The following is a 16,046-nucleotide window of genomic DNA, read 5'->3' on the forward strand; positions in this document are numbered from 1 at the left end:
AAGTTACTCTTCAAATGAATGAAAGTCATTTTATTAAGTAACAACAGTACTATAAATCCAAATACATGATCTTGTAAAATGACTAAATTTTGAAAAATGAATAGTTTTATCATTTAAACCTAACAAAACCATTTTTTTGGATGCTAATTGTTTAAGTGTGACTATTTCTTTAAAATGAATTCTACTTGGTTTAATATAATGCTGTGATGTGTACACCTATTTAAGTATATGGCTGTAGTGGAGATACATGAACAACCAATGATAAAAAATAAATACTGTAAAATGGGAACACAGTTTGTACAGTTAAAGTGTGATCGCTTGTATATAAAATTCAGACTGACAACTGCTAAAACTATAGAAATAACTTTGTCTGAAACAAACCGCTACACGAAGAAACATCTGAGGTAAGATCTCACCCAGCTTTTCAGATTAAGATGTCTGCCAATCTTAAAACTTCACATTCACATGATATATCATATTTTAGCAATCACCAGATGACACAACTGCCTTTCACAACCATATATCATGTCAGCATGTGAGAAAATGCTGGGTTTGTGAGTAAAAACATTTATTGTTATTATTGATTTACTAGGAATTATATTAAACACACACACACACACTCATCACAGTTTTCAATAAATTAAAACAATTATTTTCTCCAAGGGTTGGATTGATTTTCAACATCTTTATAAAGTTGATTCATTACATGATTCACAACTTTCACTTAGAGATCTTAATGAAATCTATAAAGCTGCAATGTTTGATCTCTGTCACAGAGCATGATCTGCATCAGTCGGTGATGAAACAGCCTTTTCTTTAGCATGCTATTTCTGTTTCTCTTTACTTTAAAGCTGCTTTGAAACAGTTTTTTACCCCCCCCACCCAAAAAAAGCTTAATCTAAATAATGCAGTTAAAAATAAATCTGCCTCTCCTCCTTCACACACACTGATGTCCTTTGAACAATCATATAACATGACACAGCTTATTACAGTAACATTTAATGGGTTGAAATAAATCTATAATCAAATATATTGTTGATTAGAACTATATAAAAATGCCCAGTTATATGTTTTATAGGAAAATAAATATAATATGTACAGAAGTATATAAAATACTATAAAAGCTCTTGTCAGTTGTAATTTGGGCAGTTTATTGATCTTCACTGAGCAGGTGTTTTTGTCATTGTATTGCTAATCAAAATGGTAAAAGTACAATATATGGTCAAAACATGCAGATAAATATTCTGAAATGCTCAATACTCATAGTATATAAAGGCCATAGTATTTGAGATTTCCGGGTTAAAAAAAACACTTTTATGACCAATCAAAGATCACAAAACTTTATCTACTGATAAAAAGGCCAGGCATAAGGAAGTAAAATTTATTATTTATTTTATATATTTATTATAACAGAGCAGATGGTAACAGGAAACACATATAAAATGTGGTTTCTTGTGTCTCCTATACTAATTTTTTTTTTTTTTTGGGGGGGGGGGGTTCATGTATGTGCAGCAAACAGCATGTCTGTGGCTATAATGGCAGTAACAAGTCTCTGTACTTGTAGATCTATTCTGCCAAGACCAAATACTGTACATCGCTCTTGCTTTGTCCATTACAATGCAAATCTCTTCATGACAGAATTGTGTTGGTGTAACTCCAGAAACCAGATCAGAAACACTTTACTTGGGATGACCACAGAACATGGTCTGGGAAAGCTCTACGAGTGTGAACGTGTAAAATCATACAATTCCACAACAAGAACAACTTCTGGAATTTGTTTGGAGTCTCAGTTGGGTCTTAAAGGTGATTGAACATATGATCATAAACAGTAAAATGGGACAATATAGAATCATAAAACATCTGCAATTTACAATCAAACAGGTTAACAATCAACAAAAGATTTGTTATCTGTTTTTTACAGATGATAATGGATCTGTGTGTATTATAAATACAATGTGCACACACCTCTTCTTTTCAGTTTTCCGCCAGTTTCCTTCTGTTCACAAATTCAACATGCTGGTGCAAAAGCTAATCTGGATCATTTGTAAGTATTCATTTATGATATAAAAGGTTACTTCACTTCCAGAATGTTAATTTCCTTCTTTTCTGGAAGTGGAGTAATCCTTTAACTTCAATGATTTCAGATGTTCAATTTAGTGTTTCAATTGGTTTCTTGTGATTTTGACTTTCAGTGCTGCTCTTTATGTGTCAGCAAGGTAAGAATGCTAGTTTACTATATATGGTACAAACTTTCAAGTACAGAACAAAATTAAGTAATTGTATTATCTTCTTGCATGTTTCCTCCCTGCAGGAGTAGAAGCAAAAAGAGCAGTGGTCTGTGAAGGAAAATCTATGCGCCTCAGCTGTGGTGAGTAATCCAGTAATTTCTAAGTTATATATTTGGTCTTTTGTGCCTAAATAGGACCATACGAGAGAACCCGGAAGGAATTGATTGATTAATTATTATAATATATTTTTTTGTGTCAGTTTTGGGACTAATAAAGGTCATTAAAGCCAACTATGGGCGGACTGATCGCACAACATGCACTCGGGGGATGTCAGATGTTCACACCTCAAATATGAACTGCTTCCAAAGATCATCCCTGCATATAATGTCTTATCGGTATGATTAACAAATAGCAGAGAAAATAGTTTGTTTGCAATTTAATTTTATGCATACTTTTACCAAGAGCAAGAAAAATATAATTCTCATATCAATGGAATATGAAAGTTATTCTGAAGTACTTGTCATTGTCTGTCCAGATGTGATGCAAGAAAGAGATGTTCTGTTCCTGCAGTGAACTCAGTTTTCTCTGATCCTTGTGCTTGGACTTATAAATACCTGGATGTGCAATATGTCTGTGTCTAAAAGATACATTTTGAAGTTGATTATTAATCATAACATTATTTAGCTTGAGACATACTATGTAGATGATAACAAATACTAATCCAAATAAGTGCTACTGATCCTGGAAGTGATGTATTTGTATAATTTAGTGACTACACTGTCACATAAATGTATTCTATACAGTATGTTTTGTATGAAAAGAAAACTTTTTTTTTCTTTCTTATAAAGTTATAAAGATATAGGAATAGTTGTTGCTAATCTTGTTTTTAGTTTAGGAAATATTAATTCAATATAATAATATTATATATATATATATATATATATATATATATATATATATATATATATATATATATAAACATATAGATTCAGATTTGTTTATTAACCAAGTTATTATCCAAAAAGGCTTCATTTTCTATACGTGTAGTACAATTTCATTTAAATTTTCTTTTTGTTTTTGAGGTGTTTTTTGTGTGTGGAATTCTCTCTGTTAGATTATCTGTGTCTCTTTTAGATAAATCTGTCAGACACACTTTTGTGTAAATGTAACTAATGCAGTTGAACATCAAACTGTATAAAAAGAAATAAAACGCTCTCTACTCTGAACTGAAACTCAGTACCAACAAACCCCATTGAGAACAATCAAGAGATCTGGAGGGAGAACAACTCAAATTCTTGTAGAAGAATACAAAACATAATAGTTTATTATTTAATTTTGTATTTCTTTTAAAACAGTGTTGTAACAATTTGTCTGTAAAAAGCACAATAAAAATAAGTTTTGTGCACTAAAACAATTCTGTCTGACTTAGCTAAGTTTTATTGACAGCCTGGAATCAGGGCCGGATTGTAACGACTGGTGAAAAGAGTGGCAGGAAGCAAGTGCGAGATAATGAATATTTAACTATAAGAATGACACAGTACATGAAGATGTAAACACAGATGATACTTGGCCGGGGATACACAGTCCAGGAAGAGGTAGGTGAGTGGAGGATCCGAAGTGCGGTGAAGAGTTGGCAGCAGGAGAGGGTGACATAGGAACTGCGGGGAAGCGAGCCAAGAGGTAAGTGATGATCCGATGGTGTGATGCAAAGAGTGGACGGGGTTCCGGGGAGACACGGACATCCAAAACGCAGAAACACACAAGAGAGCAAAACATCTGACGAGTAACAGGGAACAACGCTCTGACAAACACAAGACACTAGACAGGAAAATATAGGGATGAGTAATGAGTGACAGCTATTTCTGATGACAATTAGCGGAGACGCCCACATGAAACAATCAGTGCTGACGCGTAACACACAGACTTCACCCACATAGTGAAAAACCCCGAGATCACGGTTTACCAACCGTGACACAGATTAAGGTGGCTGCAGCAGGCCCATTCCTGAAATAGGCCCAGATGAAAATAGACAAGAATTTTCCGGAAGCTGAACAGTTTTTCTTTGCTATATTAACCTCAAAATAATTCTTCATTTGGAGTCCGACTTTCGGACGCATATATACTGCGATACTTGAATTTGAATTTTGAATTATTTTTTTTATTTGATCAGGGACAATGCACAGAAAAAACATTAGTCTAAAAAAGAAGAGATGCCATGTGCCAGGTTATAGCAAAAAATGCAAATTTCCACCCACAGTGCCTGGACAGGTAGATGTTATAGGCCCTATGTACAAGTTCATAAAATATATACAGAATAATACATAAAATCATTACTTCACTCACATCATAAAAACACACTCCACTTCAGGAATCACTCACTCACTCACTCACTCACTCACTCACTCACTCACTCACTCAGAATTTACATTGTTCATATCACAGTCAATTCAGTGCGTACAGGTTTGCTTTAATAATAACCACTGTTTGGTCAGGCGTGTAAATGTACTATAGTTTGGAAGAATATTCCAAAGGTTCGCTGCTTTATAAAAAAAATATTGTTGACCATATGTGGTTCTACGTTTTGGAACGCTGCACTCTACTCTGACTGTCGACCGTGTGGCTCTAGAAATTCTCTCCGAATTTAATGTGACAAATTTTCTCAAAGGGGGAGCAGCGATGTTATGGATAATTTTAAACATTTAATAACTTATTAGTTATCATCAGTGTTCGAATTGCATGGGGGTCTGGGACATCAAGAACCACCCCCATAGGGCCCCAAAAATGACCCTAAGGGGGGTCCCTTGGTTTTTCATTAAAACTAAAATAGAAACAATACTTGACATAGCCTTATCAATTTTTTTTTATCAAAGTATCGCACTGCCTGTTTGCACCATGAGAAGATGATGGCTGCTTCAAAGCTCCAAAACAAAAGAATAGTAAAGTATGTTAACATAAATATATGACAAAGATTTTTGGTACATATTATTTTTAAGGTGTCTAGTATTAATATATGAATTCACAATTATTCTGTTTTGTTGAGTGTGGACACAGAATAAGTAAACATGTTGATAGAAACAATAGTGACACGTGGGATAACACTTTTTTGTATCTTAATGTGTGTGTGTGTGTGTATAAGATTTTTTGACGACTGCAGAAATAATTTAAGTTCAGTATACACTATCTCTGTGGTCACAATTGTGACCAGACATAAAACACACTTTTCCATAAAAAATACAAATAAAAAAAGTAACTATTGATTATTTCCAGGGGTTACTAATAACACATTATTTTTATGTTTTCAAAGGTTTGGGATTAAATGGGTAAAGTCACACTTCACGTGAATGAAAGTTATTTTATCAAATATCAACATATAAATCCAAATACATGATCAGGTCAGAAGACTTCATATATAGTCTTAAGGGGACTTTGGTCTGGTGTCAAGGTGATTTTAATGGATGTATAAAGTCCTCAAAAGTATACATGTTCTAACATGAAATTTTGAAAAATATATATGAATATTTGTATAAATAAATTAAAATCTAAGAGCAATTTTTTTTTTAAATCATTTGTTTATAAAGTGCCATAGCATATTTCTTTAAATTCCAGGTACAATATCTAATGCAATGGTATTCACACATCTTTTAAAGAGCCAGTAAGATGAAAATTCTAAGCTTCCTATCCCTGTTTATAAGTCCTGTACAACAGGTTTAAATCCATCCAAGGTTAAAAAACATTGTCATTTTGTCAAAATATCATTTTAAAATTACCTCAATTCTCAGAGATCCCCAAACGGTTCGCACGAAGCTGTTCAAAAGATTCAGTTTCCTTAAACCCCACCTTTCGGTAGCATACTGTGTTCTGATTGGTCAACTTACATAAGCAGTTTGAATTGGTTGTTCCGTACACACCTCCAAGGTAAACTATGCGTTAGCATCTGTTTGGGGTGAATTATGTCTTATTCCTCTCACCGCGAAGCAAACAGTAAAATAAAAAACTTGAACAGTCTCGCTGCTTTTTCTTCTGTGTGGGTGTATTCAAACCGCACGCTTTCAGCTTGAATCTGAATAGCGCATTCAGCGCGGGGGCGTGGTCACATTAGAAGGGAGACATGAAAAACAGACATTGCGTTGTTTTCATATGGATTACTTTATCACAGAATATCTGTTTTCAGCAGCACTTGTTTAGTTTTAAAGTAGACATGTCAAGCTTTCTATAGATATCTCTCTCATGTTTCTTCGATGAGTATTCACGGAGTTACACTTCATTTTAATGACGTGTTTGTACATGACGATCAGCGCAGACAGGCTGCAGACAGCACACATACTGATAAGACGCTCTGGAGAAAACAAACACATAACTTCATAATCATACTTCGCGTTGTGATTCGGAGATGCTCGTTGTTCTAAATTAAGTTGGTAATGAACCCTCTTTTATGGCCAAACGCTTTGAAAAATCCCGCTGTACTCGCCGAGATTAGAAAACCAGTCATCAGTGAAATGTTGTGAACACAACAAGGATTTGTTGTACTGCTCTGGTATTGTGGTGAAAATGAATTTTAGCCATTGGTTCTCCTGATCTTCATTCTTTGGCAGTGAAAATAAAACAAATGGTCTCCTCGACATGATGCTTTCACACCAACCAGAGCGTCTGTGTGGGGGGTGGGGCAGCTCAGAGTTCCGTTTCTCCCAACACGGTAGGCGGAGATTATTATGCAAAGTGCTCCTAGTGACGTACATAGAGATGGGCAAAAGATTTGAAATCTATAACGACTTGTTTCAGCGATTCAGAGTCGACTCTTTACTTTAGAAGCCAATAACTTTATAAATCGTGTACTTTTTGGTTTAATTACTTTGCACATTGTTTACACAGATGGACAGCTACATCATACACTGTAATACAGGTAATTTTTGATTTCCCATCGTGTGGCTCTTTAAGTGTGTCTGTAGATGCATGAACCATCAATGATACAAATGTCTGTGTTTGTGTTCTACACATAAAGGAAAAATAAATAAATACTGCATGAACACCGTTTATACAGTTAAAATGTGATCGCTTAGACATAAAATTTACATTAAGAAAGCTAGAAGTAACTTTGTCTGAAACTAACAACTAGAGGAAGAAACATCTGTGGTCAAAGTATGAATGCGTATGATCTCAGTATAAGCTTTCAGAGGAAGATGCCAGCCAAACTCAAAATTTCTACACATGGCATTGGCTTATCATTTTTTAACATTCACCAAAAGATGACACAACTCAGGGAAACATGCCTGGGTAACTTTAATTTCCTCTTTTCTAATCAGTTGTCAACAGAGGGTGATAGATCCTCTGGGTTTGTTATAAATACCATCTGCACATGAATGGTAAATGGACTGCATTTATATAGCACTTTCAACAGACCCCATGGCCATCCAAAGCACTTCACAACTTGCCTCACATTCACCCATCAGCAGTGTCAGCCATTCAAGGCACCATCCAGCTTGTCGGGAGCAGCTGAGGTTAGGTGTCTTGCTCAAGGACACTTCAACACTTGGTCAGATGGAGCGAGGGATTGAACCACCAACCTTCTGGTTTGTAGACAACCTACATGAACCACTGAGCCACTGCCGCCTTGAATGTAACTTTGAAGCCCAGATTTTTTTCTTTAATTCAGTTTGTTATTTCATAACCATATGGTTTTGCTTTATTTTGATGACCCCTTCTACATCCTGTTGACTAAGTAATGTTTACATCCATCAAAACATGTTCCCAAAAACATGTGTTTCCCAAAGGATATTTATAAAAATAAGCAAAGCATTGTTTTTTTCCCGTTTTTTATTTTATTTTTAGAAATTAATCTTTGGGAGCAGTAGTGGCAGTGTGCCAATTCTCATTAATAAGCAAACTGTGTGTGTGAATGTAACAGCACACTAAAAAACTTAGTGATCATTTTCACTTGGAAATAGCTAGTAAGTTTCACAAATAATACAAAAAAACAAAAAACAAAAACAAAGCAAGTAACACGTTAATTAAATGTAAAACTTTGAAATACATTGACTGAAACTGTATTTTTTTTTTGTAAAGCATATTTTGCATATTAGTTAGTTATCAATTGTGAAATTATCATCAACGTTTTTCTGTTTCAGTGAAGGGTGTTATTTCTGTTCATAATGCCAGGGATCATGTAACCTGCCCTCATAAATTAGCAACTACAACACACTGTTACTTTGATCAGACTGCCTGTATGCATTCCAGGTACAGCAGAAACATGATCAGACTACAGTCACTTAAAAATCAAACAATGGAAAATGTACAAAAAATGAAAGTGCAATAAGATTTTTTTTTTTTTGTAAGGTGCAAGGGAAAGAAGTCTTGTCGTACTAGCTTCAAATTTGGAGTTATCTGATCCGTGTGTAGGCGTCTATAAGTACCTGGAAGTGACGTACTCTTGCAAAATCGTTTGTGAGTAAAAAAGTATTCTTATTACTGATGTTTATTTATTTTTCTATTTTCACATAAGAGTAGTGGGGAATAAATAAAAAATGACGTGGCATTGATTAGTTTTAACAGTTTTTGTTTCTCTGAGGGTTCGATTGATTTTCAGCATCTTTATAAAGTTGGTTCATTGTATACTTTGACTCAGAATCTAAGTGAAAACTATAATGCTGCAAGGCTTGATTTGTCTAAATGTCACAGAGCATGATCTTGCTGATGCATCAGTTGGTGAGTAAACAGTATTATTTCTGTTTCTCTTTTCTTTAAAAATGCTTTGAAACTGAATACATTTGAATACAATGAATGGGATTCCATGCTGTTTCATGCTGCATTCAAAGCTTCAAAACGAATGAAAAAACACCAAACACATAATAAAAGTAGCCAAAACAACTGGCACAGTTGTCCAAATTATACAATAGATTTGTTTAATGAATGAACCAAACTTTAAGTGAAAAAGAGTTTCAAAAGAATCGCTGAGTAATTGACTTTAACTTCAAAATTGAATTTAACTAGACAAAAAAAAAAAAAAAAAAAAAAAAAAGACATCGGCTGAACTTTACTGTGGACAAATCAGCATGATCAGCAAAAACTAGTAGCATATCTGGATGTAACGATTCAATAAACTTACAATGTCATCTAAACCCCTCTCAGATGGAGTCAGGTTTTTACAGCCGATATTTTGCTGTGCCAAAAAAAAAAAAAAAAAGATGGCGGCTCATGACCCAGTTTGGATTTACGCCATTTAAATCTTGCACTCAGGACAGTCAAATTCAAGATGTTTACAGTAAAATCTATTCTGTCTCAGATTCAACCAAACTATTGATTTGTCACGATCGATCTTAAGGATGTATACTTTCATATTCAGATCATCAAGAGACACAGGAAGTACCTCAGATTCGCTTTAGAGGGCAAAGCGTATCAATTCCATGTACTTTCCTTCAGTTTAGCCCTTGCCCCTAACACTTTGCATACTTTCTAAAACCAGTGGTAAAAAAAAGTGGTAAGTGTGCATGCAAGACTCTGCGCACTTTCTGAATGTGTCACGCTGCCAGTCTTTGTTTTCCTGGGTGTTCCCTAGTGAGCTCACTTCCCCTTAGGCACTTCACCATAGGCACTTTAATTCCGCTAGTCTGGTTGTGTCTTCACAGTAATTGCACTCCAATTAGAATCGCACAGGTGTTGACAATTCTCTGTCATTAGTTTCCCTATATAGAGCTGTCTTTCTCTGTTGTCTTGATGGAGTCCTTACCCTATGTGTCTCATGCTCTCGTTCCCTGAGACTTCCTCTACCTTCTTGTTCTTCTGAGTTCCCCGTTTCATCCGGTTCCCTCTTTTGGTTTTTGTTTGTCTCTCATGACTGTTTATTTTGTATTTACCCTTCCGTTTAAATAAATCCCTTACCTGCACTTGGATCCACCCTCTCTTTGTGTTTCATCTAAACCCTACCGTGACAGAAGGACTCCATCCTCAAGGATCCAGCGGTATGTCTGCTGCCATGTACTCATCAGCCAGCAAGCGTAATGGTTTTGAGGGCTCTCGCCTAGTGGTGTTCCGGGGGACCAGGGGAGGTCGCTCCGGAGCAAGCGGTCGAGAGGAGGTCCGGCAGCGATCGCCACTGTGGCCTCCCATCGATCCGAGATTCGGATGGGGGCGGCCATTTCCCCAAGATGTCCCGAGAGGAGAGGGGAAATGCAGATCGGCTGAGCCAGCGCCGTGGTACCAGATGGCCGCCAGTCCTGTACAGCGGCACCAAATGGCCGCCAGCTCAGCGCCACAGCACAAGATGGCCGCCAGCTCAGTCCCACAGCACAAGATTGCTGCCAACTCAGCCCCACAGCACAAGATGGCCGCCAGCCTAGCGCCACAGCCTAAGATGGCCGCCAGCCTAGCGCCACAGCCCAAGATGGCCGCCAGCCTAGCGCCACAGCCTAAGATGGCCGCCAGCCTAGCGCCACAGCCCAAGGTGGCTGCCAGCCTAGCGCCACAGCCCAAGATGGCCGCCAGCCTAGCGCCACAGCCCAAGATGGCCGCCAGCCTAGCGACACAGCCCAGGATGGCCGCCAGCCTAGCGCCACAGCCCAAGATGGCCGCCAGCCTAGCGCCACAGCCCAGGATGGCTGCCAGCCCAGCACCACAGCACAAGATGGCCGACTCAACGCCACCGACTCTCCATCGTAGAGGGCGGAGGAGGAGACAGGCAGCTACTGTTCCTCAGGACCCGGAGAACGTTCCCGAGCGGGCCGCTGCCATCCATGAGGCCATTCCCGATGCGGTGCCCGCTGCTGTTTCGGAGGCGGTGGCTGAGGCTGTTCCCGATGCGGTGCCCGCTGCGGTTCTGGAGGCCGATGCAGTTCCCGTTGCTGTTCCGGAGGCCGGGGCGGTGGCCGAGGTCGTTCCCGATGCGGTGCCCGCTGCTGCTCCGGAGGCCGAGGCTGTTCCCGAGGCGGTGCTCGATGCTGTTCCCGAGGCGGTGCCCGATGCGGTGCCCGAGGCTGTTCCCGAGGAGGTGCCCGATGCTGTTCCCGAGGCGGTGCTCGATGTTGTTCCCGAGGCGGTGCCCGATGCAGTTCCCGAGGCGGTGCCCGATGCAGTTCCCGAGGCGGTGCCCGATGCAGTTCCCGAGGCGGTGCCCGATGCAGTTCCCGAGGCGGTGCCCGATGCAGTTCCCGAGGCTGTTCCCGATGCTGTTCCCGAGGCGGTGCCCGATGCTGTTCCCGAGGCGGTGCCCGATGCAGTTCCCGAGGCGGTGCTCGATGCAGCTCCCGAGGCTGTTCCCGAGGAGGTGCCCGATGCTGTTCCCGAGGCGGTGCCCGATGCTGTTCCCGAGGCGGTGCCCGATGCTGTTCCCGAGGCGGTGCCCGATGCAGTTCCCGAGGCGGTGCCCGATGCAGTTCCCGAGGCGGTGCCCGATGCTGTTCCCGAGGCGGTGCCCGATGCTGTTCCCGAGGCGGTGCCCGATGCAGTTCCCGAGGCGGTGCTCGATGCAGTTCCCGAGGCGGTGCCCGATGCAGTTCCCGAGGCGGTGCCCGATGCTGTTCCCGAGGCGGTGCCCGATGCTGTTCCCGAGGCGGTGCCCGATGCGGTGCCCGAGGCTGTTCCCGAGGAGGTGCCCGATGCTGTTCCCGAGGCGGTGCCCGATGCTGTTCCCGAGGCGGTGCCCGATGCTGTTCCCGAGGCGGTGCCCGATGCTGTTCCCGAGGCGGTGCCCGATGCTGTTCCCGAGGCGGTGCCCGATGCAGTTCCCGAGGCGGTGCCCGAGGCGGTGCCCGAGGCGGTGCCCGAGGCGGTGCCCGAGGCGGTGCCCGAGGCGGTGCCCGAGGCGGTTCCCGAGGCGGTGCCCGATGCGGTGCCCGAGGCGGTGCCCGAGGCGGTGCCCGAGGCTGTTCCCGAGGCGGTGCCCGAGGCTGTTCCCGAGGCGGTGCCTGATACAGTTCCCGAGGCGGTGACCACAAGGCCGTGGTGGTCTTCTGCTCCGCCCTGGGGGACTCTGGCGGTGACCACGAGGACGTGATGGTCGTCCGCTCCGCCCTGGGGGACTCTGGCTGTGACCACGAGGACGTGGTGGTCGTCCGCTCCGCTCTGGGGGACTCTGGCGGTGACCATGAGGACGTGGTGGTCTTCTGCTCCGCCCTGGTGGACTCCGGCCTCGACCACTAGGACGTGGTGGTCTTCCGCTCCGCCCGGGAGGGCTTTGACTTTGACCACAAGGCCGTGGTGGTCTTCCGCTCCGCCCTGGAGGGCTCTGGCCTTGACCACACGGCTGTGGTGGTCATCTGCTCCGTCCTGGTGGACGCCTCAACATGTCCTTCATGGACTTATGTTTTGTGTTTTTTGAGTTCTGTTTCTGTCTGTTCCTTTTAGTTTAGTCTGGCCCTCCTTCCCTCCCCCTGAGCCTCCACCTGTCCGCCTCCCTCCTGGACTCCTTGTTTTGGGTTGCACCTTTCCATTTCTCCTGGTTGCTCCTGTCCCTGTTTTCTGTCCCTCCGTCCCTCCCCCTGGTCCGCCGCCGTTCCACCTCCCTCCTGCCTCTTTTTCTGTTGGGGTTTTCCTGGGTTTAGGTGGAGCATCTGGTAGCTGCTCCGTAGGGGAGGGGGTAATGTCACGCTGCCAGTCTTTGTTTTCCTGGGTGTTCCCTAGTGAGCTCACTTCCCCTTAGGCACTTCACCATAGGCACTTTAATTCCGCTAGTCTGGTTGTGTCTTCACAGTAATTGCACTCCAATTAGAATCGCACAGGTGTTGACAATTCTCTGTCATTAGTTTCCCTATATAGAGCTGTCTTTCTCTGTTGTCTTGATGGAGTCCTTACCCTATGTGTCTCATGCTCTCGTTCCCCGAGACTTCCTCTACCTTCTTGTTCTTCTGAGTTCCCCGTTTCATCCGGTTCCCTCTTTTGGTTTTTGTTTGTCTCTCATGACTGTTTATTTTGTATTTACCCTTCCGTTTAAATAAATCCCTTACCTGCACTTGGATCCACCCTCTCTTTGTGTTTCATCTAAACCCTACCGTGACAGAATGGAAACCTGTATGGAAAGGGTGGACAGAAAGCTTATACAACACAGGCAGGCAGTTCTCCCAACTCCTGAAATGCTTCTCAAAGGGCAAGACCAAATGTTATATTATACAATATTGTGAGAACTTCAAAATCCCTTGCCCAGCCCTTAAAGGGACCACTACCTTTTTCTTGCCTCAGTAATAATAAAGCATGATATGTGAAAATTATGATTAATAAGCCACACTGTAAAAAATAAGTGTAATTTTAACTGTAAAATTTTGTAAAAACGCTACGGAAAAAAACTGATAATAGGTTAACAGTAAGTTCCCGTACTATATACAGGGAAAAACTGTAAAAGATCTAACAAAGCATTTAATGTAAATTTACAGTAAAATTCTGTTAATTATACAGCTTTTAGAAGTAAAAAAAGAACAATTCAATGTATAATTTACAGTCTAAAACTGTAAACTGATATTCCCAGAATTCCCTGCGTGACACTCCACGTTTGAAAGTATTTTGTTTAAATAATCATGTTTTTAAATAGTTCTTGTTATCAGTTATGTACATTTGAGCTTTATGTTACATCTTCTGTTGCTTAATGAAAGTTTTTTGCATTATTTAAGTATCACGTGTGTTACCATGATGGTGTTTTGTGTTTCCATAAATGTGCACCTTCTATATGTTAATATATACTTCTGCTTGTGGTGAAGCTATACTTTTGATGAGCTTTGATACTTCATGTGGCTTTCTCTTATACAGTACCATCTTTATTATTATGGTGGTTGTCAGTATTTTCAAGGTACAAAACAGATTTAATTTTGTGTGTTGTTGAATTTACTGGTTTATATTCACATTTTCTTGTTTGTAAATTACAGCTTTATATTGTAAAATTAACAGTTTTTGATGTAAATGTGTTTACAGTTTTCTGTATTTTTACAAAATTATTCTGGCAACCACAGCTGCCAAAAAGTTTTTGTAAAAACAACAAGAAATTTTTTACAGTGCAACAAGTGCTCCTCTGCTGCCCAGTCATGCTGCTGGAACACACTTATGATGTCCAAAAATGCTTATTAGCCATCACTATCCCTGAAAAAGGTCTTAGCTGATTTAAACTGGTCTCCCAGTCTTGAAGACCAGCAAAACATTTATGCTTGTATAATCTTTTTGATTAGATCCCTAAATAGCAGCAACCAAAGCTTGGTTTTGAGGGAGTCAAACATTTGCAATTGGACATCCTGATATTTAATACTCTGTTCTTTTGATTAATAATTGCAGCGCTCGGGGAGCAGTAAGACCAGCACAAGTCCAACAGAGAACTATCAGCTGGCTCGGAGACGCACGCTGCAGGTGGTGGTCAGCTCTCTGCTGACAGAGTGTGGCTTCGAGAGCGCTGAGAAAGCAGCGATGGAGACACTCACTGAGATGATGCAGAGCTGTAAGTCCTTCACTTATCTCATGCAAGTCACCTGTAAGATATTATATACTATTATATACACGTATATGTGTTTATATAAATGTCATATTTAAGTAATTGTTTTTATTTTGAATACATAACAAACATGTTTCATTGTATGTGTTTTCTATATCAAGAGTCTGATTATCTTTTGATAGATAACTGAGGTTGAAAGTTGTGCGAAGGCAACCTGTGAGCACACGGCTAGAAGTTCCCCTACACTCTCTGATGTGGTCATCACACTGGTCGAAATGGGTTGGGGTATGTGTGTGTGTGTGTGTGTGTATGTGCTTTATTTTATTTTAATAATTACCTTTTTAATAGAATTACTTATTATGATTATTATTTTTAATAATAATCATAATTAATGTTTTTTTTTCCTTTATAGGATGACCAAAGTGCAGATAAGTAGAATGTATTGCTGCTGCCTGGTGGTGTTGTGCCTTCAGGGAAGGCCCATGAGGAAAACATGGTTTGACAACCCTTATCTTCGGCCAGTTAAAAAGCCCAAAGTGAGAAGCAAAAAAAAATAAAATTGACTCGGCTACTTCTACATCAGCTGATTAGGATGGATGATGACTTTTTAGCACGCGATAATCACATTGTGCCCCTTGAAGTTACAGCTACAGTGCTCCATCACGTTACTAATATTTGATTCATGTAGAAGAACAGACTGTTTTGCACATCTGAAAAATATGGTAGAAATATGCAAATGAATAAAATATAAAATCTTTATAGACATTTTTCTTATCAATATACATTTACCAAGCTCTAAAATATTTTATCAGGTAGAAAATGAGGGTAAAATATTCAAAATCCTTATCTCTAATCTTTATTCAGTAACATAAACAACTGCAAAAGTCAAGGGGCCCAGTCTTCAATTATCGTTAGTGTGGGCCCTGCAGCCAAAAAGTCTGAGAACTACTAGAGTAGCTGCTTTTCATTACTAGAACACACATTTATTACAAGATACACTTATAGTCAAATCTTAAAAATAATCATACCCAGAACTGGAATCTGTATTTGAATGTCTAATTGTTGCAGTGGTACTAATGAATGGTGCTTTTCCAGGAGGACACACTTTAGACCAAGTCCAGTCCTGCTGGTATTTCTGTGGTGAAGGGGTGGCCGTCTATTAAAACAGGCAAAGAATAAATAATAATAATAATAAGTAGTGCCCACCTGGGGAATAACTTGTTCTATAACTTATTAACTGCTGTGCCTTTCTGCATACTCATCGTGTGGTTGTTGTAACTTACGGGTCCTAGTTCCTTGAAACGATGCAGTTTAGCCCAGTTATGGATAAATTACCAGCGCCCCATGTTGTCATTGCATCCTGAGGTTATCTGGTTACCATGGTATCCGGGTATAAACTAATGCTGATGATGTGGATCAAATGA

The 16,046-nt window shown here is 40.5% G+C and overlaps 1 pseudogene; it reads left to right on the forward strand.

Annotated features, from left to right (window-relative positions):
- Nucleotides 1-1,688: 1,688 nt before the first annotated feature.
- On the forward strand, nucleotides 1,689-15,124 carry LOC128011670 (L-rhamnose-binding lectin CSL3-like; annotated as a pseudogene).
- The last annotated feature ends 922 nt before the right edge of the window (nucleotides 15,125-16,046 follow it).

This window comes from Carassius gibelio, chromosome B23 (assembly GCF_023724105.1).
Source record: "Carassius gibelio isolate Cgi1373 ecotype wild population from Czech Republic chromosome B23, carGib1.2-hapl.c, whole genome shotgun sequence".
Taxonomy (NCBI): Eukaryota; Metazoa; Chordata; class Actinopteri; order Cypriniformes; family Cyprinidae; genus Carassius; species Carassius gibelio.